Below are 13480 nucleotides of genomic sequence, written 5' to 3' on the forward strand. Positions count from 1 at the left end.
GAAGGGAAAAGGGGCAGAATATTTGAAGAAATAAACGTAGAAAATTTCCCAACCCTATTGAAGGACAAAGATATGCATGTCCAAGAAGCACAGCATACTCCCATCCACATAAATCTGAACAGACCAATTCCAGGACACATACTAATCAGAACGTCAAAAGACAAAGACAAAGAGAGAATTCTGAGAGGAGCAAGGGAAAAGTGATGCAGTGCCAATTTCTCACCAGAAACCATGAAGGCAAAAAGACAGTGGCATGACATATTTAAGAAACTGCAAGAGGAAAACTTCCAGCCAAGAATCTTACATTCAGCAAGACTGTCTTTCAAAAATGAGGGCAAATTTAGAATATTCACAGATAAACAGAAACTGAGGGAGTTTATAATGAAGAGACCAGCCTTGAAGGAAATACTAAAGGGGGCCCTACAGTCTGAAAAGACAGGAGAGAGAGGCTTGGAAGAGAGTTCAGAAATGAAGATTATATCAGCAAATGTAACTAAAAGCCTCAAAAGAGTGGTGAAAAAAATATATAACAGATAAAACCCAAAGGTCAAAATGGGTGAAATAAGAAATGCCTTTACAGTAACAACACTGAATATTACTGGATTAAACTCCCCAATCAAAACACACAGACTGGCAGAACAGATAAGAAAATATGAGCCACTATACATGTTGTCTGCAAGACTCACCTTAGACCCAAGGATACCAATAGATTGAAAGTGAAAGGCTGGAAAAAAGATAGTCCACGCACGCAGTAACCAAAAATAAAGCCAGAGTAGCTATAGTCTATTAACATCAAATGAAATAGACTCTATAAGACACTAGCAATGTGCAATCTGAGGAGGAAGTCAGGGGAAAAAATTCCATTCACAATAGTGACTAAAAGAATTAAATATTTAGTAATAAACTCACCTAAAGATGTAAAGCACATGTATTCAGAAAACTTCAATAAATCACTAAAAGAAAAATTTAAAAGATCTATAACTGGAGGAACATCCCATGTACGTGGACTGGAAGACTAAATGTCATTTAAATGTCAATTCTACCCATATTGATATATATACTCAAAGCAATTCCAATAAAAATTCTACTAACCTTTTTTTTAAATGGAAAACACAATTATCAAACTTATTTGGAAGGGTAAGGTGTCCCAAAAAGCCAGAAATCTCTTAAAAACGAAAGAGTGAAGTTGAGGACTCTCACTTCCGGACCTTAAACCTTATTATCTAGCTACAGTGGTAATACAGCATGGCACTGGCATAAAGACAGACACATAGACCAATGGAACAAAAATGATGGATGGTTCAGAAACAGACCCTCATATCTGTGGTCAAATGATTTTTGACTACCCTGTCAAACCCACCCAGCTCAGACAGAACAGTCCATTCAACAAATGGTGCTGGGAGAACTGGCTATTCAAAGCCAAAATAAAGAAAAAGAACCCCTATCTCACATTTTACACAAAAATTAACTCAAAATGGATCAAAAGCCTAAATATAAAAGCAAGAACCATAAAACTTCTATAAGAAAATATCATAAAACATCTTCAAGATCTGGTGGTAGGTGGTAGATTCTTAAAGGAGATAAGAGGAGGGCTGAGATAAACTACTGATGCTTAATGAAGTTTTAATTAGTTTTACTTTAAAAATGTGGAAGTATTGATGGTAACACATTCTAGTGAGTAAAAGCTGGTTTATAAATGGGAATGTGGTTAGAAAGGATAATCTAGGGATGTAAATGCCAACAGACAGAAAGCTAGAGAATATCTATGGACTCAATAACACAGTAAACCCAGAGGTGGATGAGAATTGTGGTTGAAAGTACAGATTCAAGAGTGTCCTTCGTGAGATAGAACAGATGTATGTCACTATTGGACGTGGTGGGAATGTGGAGAAGCATGGGAAAAATACAACTGGAGTGACCTATGAACTGTGGTTAACAGCAATACTGTAATATTCATGCATCAATGTCAAAGATGTACTGTGTTGGTAACAGAGTACGGAAAAAGTGTGCCAATGTATGCTATGGACCACGGTTTGTGGTAACGGTCTGGCAAAATTATCTCACAATGCGTAACAAATGTTCCACCATGATGTGGTGTGTTGATGGAGGGGTGCTGTATGGGAATTCTGCACACGAACATGATTGTTAAGTTCATAACTTCTGCAATAAAAATATATTTTTAAGAAATAGTAATAGGGTGAGTTGCAGGAAAAATACACCAAATGTAAGATATGGACAATAGTTAGAGAAAGATTTTGATGATATTCTTTCATAATTTGTAATGTCTCACAATAATGCAAGGTGTCAGTGGTGGGTTAATGTTTACGACCCCTGTATGATGTTATGCACATTTGCTTTGTAAGTTCACAACTTTTACTATGTGCTTAGTGGTTATGTATGTTCACATATGAATGATAGGAAAATAATAATAGTAGTAAATTTAATAATAGGATGTGTTGCGGTAAAAATATACCATATGTAAGATACTTTGGTTAGTAGTAATATTTAAGGATGTTCTTTGATCATTTGTTAAAAATGTTTCACAACATGCAAGGTATTGGTAGTAGAGTAAGGTATGAGAGTCTGTATGATGTTATGCATGTTTGTTTTGTAAGTTCACAACTTTTAATACACACTTATTGTTTATGTATGTTTACAAATGAGTGGTATACTTCAATAAATTTTGAAATGAAAAAAATAATGCTAATCAATGTAGGGTGCTAATAATAGGGGGGTATATGGGATTCCTGTATTTTACACGACTGTTCTATAAATTCACAACTTCACTAATAAAAAAAAAAGATGCTAAACATGCTCAAAGAGCTACAGGAAAAATAGACATTAATTAAGGAAAGCCAGGAAAATGATAGAACATAAAGAGAATATCAATAAAGAGATGAAAATTATGAAAAGCAATCAGAGTTGAAGACCACAGTAACAGAAATTAAAAATTTCCTTGAGGGGAAGCGGACTTGGCCCAGTGGTTAGAGCATCCGTCTACCACATGGGAGGTTCACGGTTCAAACCCCAGGCCTCCTAGACCCGTGTGGAGCCGGCCCAAGAGCAGTGCTGATGCGCGCAAGGAGTGCCCTGCACGCAGGTATGTCCCCCGCGTGCGGGAGCCCCATGCGCAAGGAGTGCACCCCATAAGGAGAGCCGCCCAGCGCGAAAGAAAGCGCAGCCTGCCTAAGAATGGCACTGCCCACACGGAGAGCTGACATAAGATGATGCAACAAAAAGAAACACAGATTCCCATGCCACTGACAACAGAAGCTGACAAAGAAGACGATACAGCACATAAACACAGAAAACAGACAACTGGGGCGGGGAATAAATAAATAAATCCTTTTTTTTTTTAATTTCCTTGAGGGGTTCAATAGCATATTAGAGCTGGCAGAAGAAAGAATGAGTGAACTTGAAGATGACTGAAATCATCCAGGTGAGTTGTTGTTGTTTTTTTGAAGATTTTATTTATTTCTCTCACCCCACCCCATTGGTGCTCTCTGTGTCCACTCACTGTTTGTTCTTCTGTGTCTGCTTGCATCCTCAGATTGGTGCTCTCTGTGTCCACTCACTGTTTGTTCTTCTGTGTCCGCTTGCATCCTCGGTGGCACCAGGAAACTGCATCTCTTTTTTGTTGTGTCATCTGGCTGTATTGCTCTCCATGTGTGCAGCACCACTCCTGGGCAGGCTGTGCATGTTTCATGCAGGGCAGCTCTCCTTGCAAAGCACACACCTTGCACGTGGGGCTCCCCCACACGGGGGCACTCCTGCATGGCACAGCACTCCTTGCACGTGGCAGTCCTGAACGTAGGCCAGCTCACCACATGTGTCAGGAGGTCCTGGGTATCAAACCCTGCACCCTCCCATATGGTAGGTGGACGCTCTGTCAGTTGAGCCATGTCTGCTTCCCCCAGGTGAGTTATAGAAAGAGTTAGGAATGAAGAAAAGTAACAGAGCCAGAGAAAACTGTAGAACACCATCAAGCATAGTGTAGCAGTTTGATATTGCTTATGAATTCCAAAAATAAATACTGAATTATATATGTAAACTGGTGTTTTCCTCTGGGCATTTTAGATTGTATTATCTTCACAGGTTTCACTTGTACTTGATTAAATTATGATTAGGGCTTTGACTGGGCCACGTCAGTAGGACACCGACCCCCTTGGTGGGTGGGGACGCACAGAGAAAACTACATAGGAAGAAGACAGAGTTGGAGTTCTGATGCTGGAGTCCCAGGAAGTAAATACACAAGAGAAGAACACAGAAGAATAGAGATGGCTCCATAGACACAGCAGAGGCCCTGGGAGAGAGAGAGCATTAGTCTACAGTTGACCTTGTGGAAAGAACAGAGCAGCTGAGCCCCGAAAGAAACAAGCCCAGGGGAGACAGACAAGCCTTATACCAGCCTACAGCTGAGACCAGGAGAATCTGGCACCATGGAGACCAAAGAGGAAGGCTGAACACTCAAAGAGACCGGCAGCCATCTTGCTCCAACATGTGGCAACAGACTTTAGTGAGGGAAGTAATTTACTCTTTATGGCCTTGTGACTGGAAGCTTTTACCCCAAATAAATACTTTTTACAAAAACCAACCAATTTCTGATATTTTGCATCAGTACCCCTTTAGCTGACTAATACACATACCAACACAATATACACATTATGGGACTCCTAGAAGGAGAAGACAGAAAGGAGCAAAGTGACTAGTCAAAGAAATAATGGCTAAAAACTCCCCAAATTTAACAAACGACATGAATACACACATCCAAGATGATATTAGGGTAATGTTAGCTTCATAAATAACAAATTCAAAACAGGATAAACCCAAATACACCTGCACACCTTGACATATTATAACCAAACTGTCAAGTGCCAAAGATAGAGAATTCTGCAAGCTGCAAGAAAAGCAACAGGTTACAAACAAGGGAACCTAAATAAAATTAAAAGATTTCTCAGCATAAGCCAAAGAAGCAACAGGGTAGTGGAATGACATATTTCAAGTGCTGAAAGTTAAAAATTGCCACCTAAGAATTTTAAATCCAGCAAAACTATCTTTCAGAAATAAGGGAGGGATCAAGACATTCCCAGGTAAACAAAAGCTCAGGGAGTTCATCACCAGTAGAGTGGTCCTACAAGAAATACTAAAGAGAGTTCTACAAGTTGAAAGGAACTAGACTATATATTAAAGCTGCATGAGGAAATAAGGATTTCCAGTAAGGGTAACAACATGGATACATAAATGCCAACAATACTGTATTTGGGTTTGTGTGGATTTTTCCATTTTGTTTGGTTTGGTTTACCTGTATTTTTATTTCCTATAGGATCTAAAAGGCAAACACATAAAATACTTGTGATATTTTAGGATAAATGATAAATCAGTGATTTTGAACTTATATATCAACATGTAATTTGTGACTAGAACTACATAAAAGCAGGGTGGTCTAAGAACATAGTTTGCAAGCAAATAAGTGTTCTAAATTTAGGATGTTAAATTTAAGGTCCACAGTAACAACAAGGAAAATAAGAGAGGGAAGCGGATTTGGCTCAAAGGATAAAGTCTACCTACCACATGGGAGGTCCAGGGTTTAAACCCAGGGCCTCCTGACCCGTGTGGTGAGCTGGTCCACTCACAGTGCTGATGCACACAAGGAGTACCCTGCCATGCAGGGGAGCCCCACGTGCAAAGAATGCACCCCGTAAGGAGAAAGCGCAGCCTGCCCAGGAGTGGCGCCACACACATGGAGAGCTAACGGAGTAAGATCACCTCAACAAAAAAAAAAAAGAGACACAGATTCCGGGCTGATAAGAATCCAGTCGGACACAAAAGAACACACAGTGAATGGACAAAGAGAGCAGACAACAGGGTAGGGGAAGAGAAATAAACAACAAATAAAATAAAATTTAAAAAAGAAAGAAAATAAGAGAATATGCAAGCTCAGAGAGACAGAAGTTAAGAGTACAGCAGCAGGTGCTGGTGGGGGAGGGGGAGCTAATGCATAATGGGTGTAGGGTTTCAGTTTGACGAAATGGGAAAGTGTTAGTAATGGAAGGTGTTGAGGGTACTACAACAGCATAAATGAGTGATCCCACTGAATGGTATGCTTGGGAGTGGGTGAAATGGGAATGTTTATAGTGTCTACATATTCCCACAATTTAAAAGAAAGATTGAGCAACTAAAAAGACAGTGATAATTAAATGTAAAATATGATCCTGTAGAAATAAATGATATTTTGGGGACTTATGAAATAATTGGAATATTGACTATAAACTTTTTATCAATGTTAAATTTCTTGGTTAGATAAGTTAATATCCTTGTTTTTAGGAAAGGTACATGGAAGTATTAAGTGTTGAAGGAGCATGATCTACACTCAATCTACCCTCAAGTGTTCAAAAAATATATTGATAAACAGACACGGATAGATGGATGGATGGATGGATACACAAATGAACTGATAAACAACTGGATGGATAGATAGAATGATGCTATAAATGTGGCAAAATGTTAAAACTGTTGGATCTGGGTATCTGGGAGGATAAAGGTAGGTTGGAGTTCTCTGAGTGGTTTCGTATTATTTTAGTAATCGTCCTATAAGTTTTAAAGTATTTCAAAATAAAATTTTAAAAATAAATGAAGCCATAGTTTCCATTTTTTCTAAGGTTGGAGCTTTTTTGTTCTAATTTTTATTATTTCTGTTCTTAATCTTTTTAATTTGAAAAGTTATAGGTTTACAGAAAAATCACACACACAAAAAGCATTCCCATATATGGAGCTTTTTAAATATAAAATATTTAAAACTAGCTCCAAAAAAATAGGGCTTTTTCATAAAGAAAAAGCAACAGAGTCAAACCAGCTTTTTTATGAAAAAGGACTTTAATTACACACCAGGTAACTCAGTCAAGATGAGTGAAATCAGCATGTGCTAAAGTTAAGGTGTTGTATTGTCAATATTTTTAAAAGGTTTTTGTGGGGAAGGGAGAAAACCTAAAAAAAAATTAAACATGCAATAATTTATTTTCCAGAATATAAACATCTAGAAAACAGAAGTATTTTAAAGTTGAATTTTGGGACATCATGTACTTTATACTCTAGTTTTCTATTTTACAGATAAAGAAATCTATTTTCACATGGATTAAATGACTGTCTTAAAAACATAATATTATTCTGTAAGAGACAGCACTAAAATCAAAATCTCAGAGAAGCCCTGCCAGTGCTAATTCTTAATTTAAATACTCAGAGAAGACAGAGATACCATATGTATTTGTCAAAAACTATAAGACAACTGTGTATGAAACTAATAGTTTATCATATTCTATTCTGCTATGGTTTTGGTTCACTAAACCCCATACAGTATGTGCTTATCCTGTGCATGCCCTTATTTCTGAAAACACACACACAAAACTATTAATAATATTTAACTCTGGGCAATAAGATGAGGAAATTGATTTACTTTTATACAGTTCTACTCCAAGAGAAATTTTTACACACAAAAAAAGGATATATGACTTCTATAATTTGAAAAATAAATTTAAAGAATGAAAACCAAGGCCAAAATAAGTAGGCAGAAAGAAACAAAACAAATATTCAAACCTAATGCTCCTTAACAGTCCTAGCACAAATTTTTAAAATATCATTTCTAGGCACTTTAAGTTTTCATAGCTTTGTACACAAAAGCAGGTATGCCTAAAGAAAACCAAACAAAAAGTTACTCCAAAGTGAATATAAATTTTTCAAGTTCAATAACGAGAGAGAAGAAAACTCAGCAATAAAAAGGAATGAACTAGGGAAGCTGATGTGCCTCAAGCGACTGAGCTCCTGCCTTTCACACGGGAGGTCCATGGTTTATTTCCCAATACCTCCTAAAAGAAGACAGCAAGCTGGTGTGATGGGCAGGCATGGCAAGCTGACACAACAAGAAACACAAGAAGAAAAACATAATGAGAGACATAACAAAGCAGGGAACGGAGGTGGCTCAAGCAATTAGGTACCTCCCTCCCACATCGGAGGTTCTTGGTGCCTCCTGGAGAAGACAAGCTGTTGCAACTGGGAGGTGCAGCAAGCTGATGCAACAAGATGACACAACAAAGATACAAAGTGGAAAGGCAATGAGAGACACAACAAACCAGGGAGCTAGGGTGGCTCAAGTGATTGAGCACCTCTCTTCCACATGGAAGGTCCCACATTCAGTTCCCAGTGCCTCCTAAAGAGAAGATGAGCAGACACTTAGAGCACACAGCAAATGGACAAAGAGAGCAGACAGCAACCACAAAAAATGAGGGAGGGAGAATAAATAAAATAAATCTTGGGGAAAAAAAAAAAGAACTTTGGATACACACAACTTTGCTGAATCTTGAGGGAATTAGGATGAGTAAAAAAAAGCCAACGTCATGGTATTTGATTCCATTTATAGAACATTCTTGAAGTGACAAAATTATAGAATTGGACAACAAATTAGCTTTTGCCAGGGTTAGGGTTGGGGAGGTGGGGATTTTAAAAGTCAACGCGTGAATGATAAGACAGTTCTATATCTCGACTGGGATGATGGGTATACAACCTACACATGATAAAATTCCATAGCATATGAGGGAAGCAGAAGTGGCTCAAGTGACTGAGCTCCCTCCTACCACATGGGAGGTACGGGTTTGGTTCCCAGTGCCGCCTCAAGAAGACAACCAAGACAGCAAACGGATATAATGGGCTGGCACAACAAGATGATGCAACAAGAGACACAGAGAGGAAAACATAATGAGATCCTACAAAGCAGAGAGTAGAGGTCACTCAAGCAAATAGGCACTTCCTTCTTATATGGGAGGTCCCAGGTTTGGTTCCTGGTGCCTTCTAAAAACCCAGCACACAACAAACAGACAAAGCAAATGCAAACAACAAGGGCACGAAGTGAAATAAATAAGTAAAATAAATCTTTAAAAAAAAAATCCTATAGTGTGTGCAACTACACACACACACACACAAATTATACTGGGAGACATGAATAAGATAGTTACCAACCAATGCTGCCTGTGATAATATACTATACTGATGAAAGAAATTACTATTGGATACAGAGAACGAGATCTTACTGTATTATTTCCTACAAGTGCCTGTGACTTAACAAATATATGAAAATAAAAAGTAAATGTTTTAAAAATCTACAAAAAGACAAATAACAAGAAGATATTTGTTTTGTGTTTGGTGATCATTTATCCTTTGAGAGTCACCTCAAATGCATTCTCATGGAAATAAGTGCTTTACTCATCACTCTTACCTCAGCCCTATGTTGGTATCTCCATTCTTTAGTATGCTTCCAAACACTTGGATCCGGGACCTAGCATGATTTTGAACATGTATTTGTCTGTGTTCCTGACTAGAATGTAAAGTTCACTAGAGAAGAATTTTTTGGCTTATTCACTGTTGTTCCCCATGACTTGGATCAGGGCTTACCACCTTGCCAGTACTATATTAAAGGACTGGAATGAATAGTGGTGTAATCTTTATTACCCACTTTGTATACTACTCAATAAAAAATGTTAACTAGACCAGCAACCCTAATGGCAGCTTTCTTGTCATGTGATACAGGTTCGTGGGACAGAAAGTATAATCCTGGCTTAAACCAAAACAGTTTTTCCACATGCATTATATATTCCCAAATTAGTAGGTGAACATGACATTAGTCATGGCACTACCCTCTCCATTTGGACAGACAACCACAGTTCAATCTTCTGTAGCTATTTTATTGGTCTTAAAGTATGCACTCAAATATTTGGGGAGGAATAGTAAAAGATTATTAATAATGCTTAACACCAGCAGCAGCTGAAACTGAAAATTTCCTATACGCCAAGCAATGTGCTGATTGTGCCACATGCAATCCTGCTGACAACCCTGAGGTAGGTACTATCATTAACTCCACTTTTAAGGTAAAAAAAAAAAACCTGAGGTAAAACATTTTTGCCCAAAGTCCCAAAAGCTAGTAAGGGAGACAGGATGCCGTCTTGTATATATCTTAGTCCAAAGCCTTCACTACTATCCAAATTTAAACTGAAAAATAAGCCTATTTCAGTAAAAATAAACAAATCTACTGGGTTTCAAATAAAATAATTTGTATAAAGTTACTAATAATGATGTAATCAATATTTTAACTGCTAAAAACTGAGCACCGTGAATATTAAAGCCATTTTATAATTTTAGTTGGTTGAAAATATTAAAAGTACATCATTAAAATGCCAAGAATCTGTAATTCAGTTGAATAAAAATCAAACCACTTTTAAGCCTTAGAAGATCCCAAGTCTCAAAGAAATAAGAAATGTCAAAAATTTTAAAGAAAAGCTTTAAATGTGTGTGTTTCTATATAAACTGTATCTCCCAAACAGCAATGGTGAATGCTAAAACAAAACATGTTTACCACATGACCAGGAAGACACAGTAGTTGGAACAAGAAAATTAAATACACTGTATACATAAAAAATAAACAAATTTTTAAAATGTATGCTTCCCTTACAAGGTTGAAACATCACTGCAACTAAGTGTACTTAGAAGAAAAAGCCTTTGTGCTTCAGTGTTCCAGTGCTTGCAAAATAAAGATAAAATTTTCTCTTGTAATTATCTCCAAGGATTTGTTTTAACACTACTGAAACACTAACAAAGGAATTCTGCAAAAGTGCAGGGCTAAACCAAGGGTCAAAAATACAACTGCCTGAAAGGGACAGACACTTAAGTCTCAGGGATTGTGGCAAAACTGGAGCATCTTGCCCCATCAAAAGGGGCCAGCCCTAATTCCAATGGGATAAGAGTTGCCTGTCAATAGAATCCAGAAATCGGTATTTTATATTAAATCTTTTGGGTTCTTGTGGTGTTGTTTTTAATATTAACACTAATTCAATTAAAACTCAAACCTATGCAAATTTAAAATGATAGAACCTACCAGAATGGCTAAAGTTATAAAGACATACGGGAAGCGGACTTGGCCCAGTGGTTAGGGTATCCGCCTACCACATGGGAGGTCCGCAGTGTAAACCCTGGGCCTCCCCGACCCGTGTGGAGCTGGCCCATGCGCAGTGCTGATGCCCTAAGGAGTGCCCTGCCACGCAGGGGTGTCCCCCGCATAGGGGAGCCCCACGTGCAAGGAGTGCACCCCGTAAGGAGAGCCGCCCAGCGTGAGGGAAAGTGCAGCCTGCCCAGGAATGGCGCCGAACACACGGAGAGCTGACACAACAAGATGACACAACAAAAAGAAACACAGATTCCCGGTGCCGCTGATAAGGATAGAAGCGGTCACGGAAGAACACACAGCGAATGGACAGAGAGAGCAGACAACTGGGGGAGGGGGGAAGGGGAGAGAAATAAATAAAAAATAAATCTTTAAAAAAAAAAAAAAAAGACATATATAATACCAAATACTGGGAACAATGTGGAGCAACTGAAACTCATACACACTGCTAAAGGGAGTGTAAATGTGGTACAGTCACTTTAGAAAACCAGCATTATCTACTAAAGGTAAACACAGACATGCCCTATTACAACCAACCAATTCCACTCCTAGGTGAGACTTGTTCACCAAAAAACATGTAAGAGAATGTCCAAAATAAGGCTCTTCTTAGTAGACAAAAAACAGAAATGGTTCAAATGCCCTACAAGAGTAAAAGGAAGGACAAAAAGCAGTATACTCATACAATGGGACATATAAGAACGAGACTAAAGTTACTACTCCTACCCAACAACATGAGTGGATCTCAAAACAAATGCAAAACAAATACAAAACAGAATGTACACAAGTGTACATACTGTGATTCCACTTCCAAAGTTCAAAAAAGTACAAAATTACTCTATAGCATTAACAGTATTAGAAATCTGCAGAGTGGTTACCTTTGGGAAAGGGAAGTAACTGGGAGGGGACAAGAGCAGGTTTCTAGGGTACTGATCGTGATCTATTTCTTGATCTGTCTTGCGGAAATTATATAAATTTAGGATTGGTAGGCCTGAAAGTTTAAAAACACACATACGGGAAGGGGCTGTGGCTTAATCAGTTGAGCTCCCGTCTACCACATGGGAGGCCCTGGGTTCGCGTCCCGGGGCCTCCTTGTGAAGGCAGGCTCGCCCACGAGGGCAAGCACCATGGAGAGCTGACTCAGCAAGGTGACACAACAAAAAAGGGAGACAAGCAAATGCACAAAAAAGCATGCAGCAAATGGACAGAGAGGGGACAGCAAGCAAGCCACAAGGAGGAGGGGGTATTAAAACACACACGCGTGCACACACACACACACACACACAAGAGGCCATGGAAGACAAACATTTCTGCAGACAGAGCCACCTTAGAAGAGCCCATTAGTTTATGAACTCTCAAATGAAGAAATCCTGCACATTTTTATTTTCACACTTAAAGAACAAAGTAAAAAATCAGAATAAAAGGATGCTACCCTGATTCAGTCAGCTACTAACAAAATTTAAATTTCTCCTAAAAGCTATCACTTGAGTGTGTTGTCCTATATTTTAATTGCCTCATATGCAATTAATAGATGAATCAAGTCTGTCTCAAAAGATAAAGTATAAGAACACAATAAAAGGTTTAGTATTGTTTAATTTTTAGTCCACTAAGTGTAAAGACTTCAAAGCAGAAGTCCTCCTCATCTTCAACAACAGGAAGCCACTGCTCTCCAAGTTCTACCAGTCCTGTAGTGAAGATACACAACAATTCATCAGGATCACTTTCTACTTGGTACCTAAAAGAAATTAAAATGCTTGTAATTTCCTAGAAGGACGACTGTTAATAGGAGGATCTGACAACAAACTGATTTATAGACATTATGCCACATTATACTTTGTCTTCTGTGTGGATTCCTCAAGAAAAGGAACTTGGCATTTTAGATGCAATTCAAGTATTTGTGGAAACATTGGACAAGGGTTTCTGAAAATGGTATAACTGTATTTACCTTCCATGCAGACAAGGTTCACAATATTCTTGCAGAAACAGTGATGGGAGAATGGTACTGGAGACCAATATGAATGAGACTATAATACAAACTGATGCACAAAATGCTCTGGAGAAATCTGAGGCTGGCTTTAGGAGCTCCAGCCCTTGCTGTATCAATTGTAAATATGAATCTTCCTGAGATTCCAAGAAATATTAACATTGGCAGTATCAGTGTAAAAGTGCCAAACTTGCCCTCTTTTAAATAAAAAAATAAAAGAGGCTAGTCCCAGGTAAAATCAGGGGGAAAAGTAATCTAAGTTTACCATGTAGTTGTTTACTAAAAATAAAGGAGGTCTTAACTTTTGCTCTTGGATTAAAGTCAAGATACTGTATAGAAGTTTTGTAAAATCACTATGTGAAATTCAATACTGCTTTTCTTGCTCAGTGATTTTAAAGAAATTAAGTGGTTCCCACAGGATTTTTTTCCCCTAAATTACATTCCTATGTCCACCTAAGGCATGCCTCTATGTACTGGCTACTACAGTATTTTGAAAAGTGTTTGAGTTATTTCTTCAG

General features: G+C 38.2%; 1 protein-coding gene and 1 pseudogene across 8 annotated transcripts in view; one reads left to right on the forward strand and one right to left on the reverse strand.

The window, feature by feature from the left end:
* PAN3 (poly(A) specific ribonuclease subunit PAN3) overlaps window positions 1-13480 on the reverse strand; it is a 143597-nt gene that overhangs the window by 127190 nt on the left and 2927 nt on the right. The window lies entirely within an intron of this gene.
* Window positions 1973-13170, forward strand: LOC139436564 (AP-3 complex subunit sigma-1 pseudogene; annotated as a pseudogene).

This window comes from Dasypus novemcinctus, chromosome 15 (assembly GCF_030445035.2).
Source record: "Dasypus novemcinctus isolate mDasNov1 chromosome 15, mDasNov1.1.hap2, whole genome shotgun sequence".
NCBI classification, from domain to species: domain Eukaryota; kingdom Metazoa; phylum Chordata; class Mammalia; order Cingulata; family Dasypodidae; genus Dasypus; species Dasypus novemcinctus.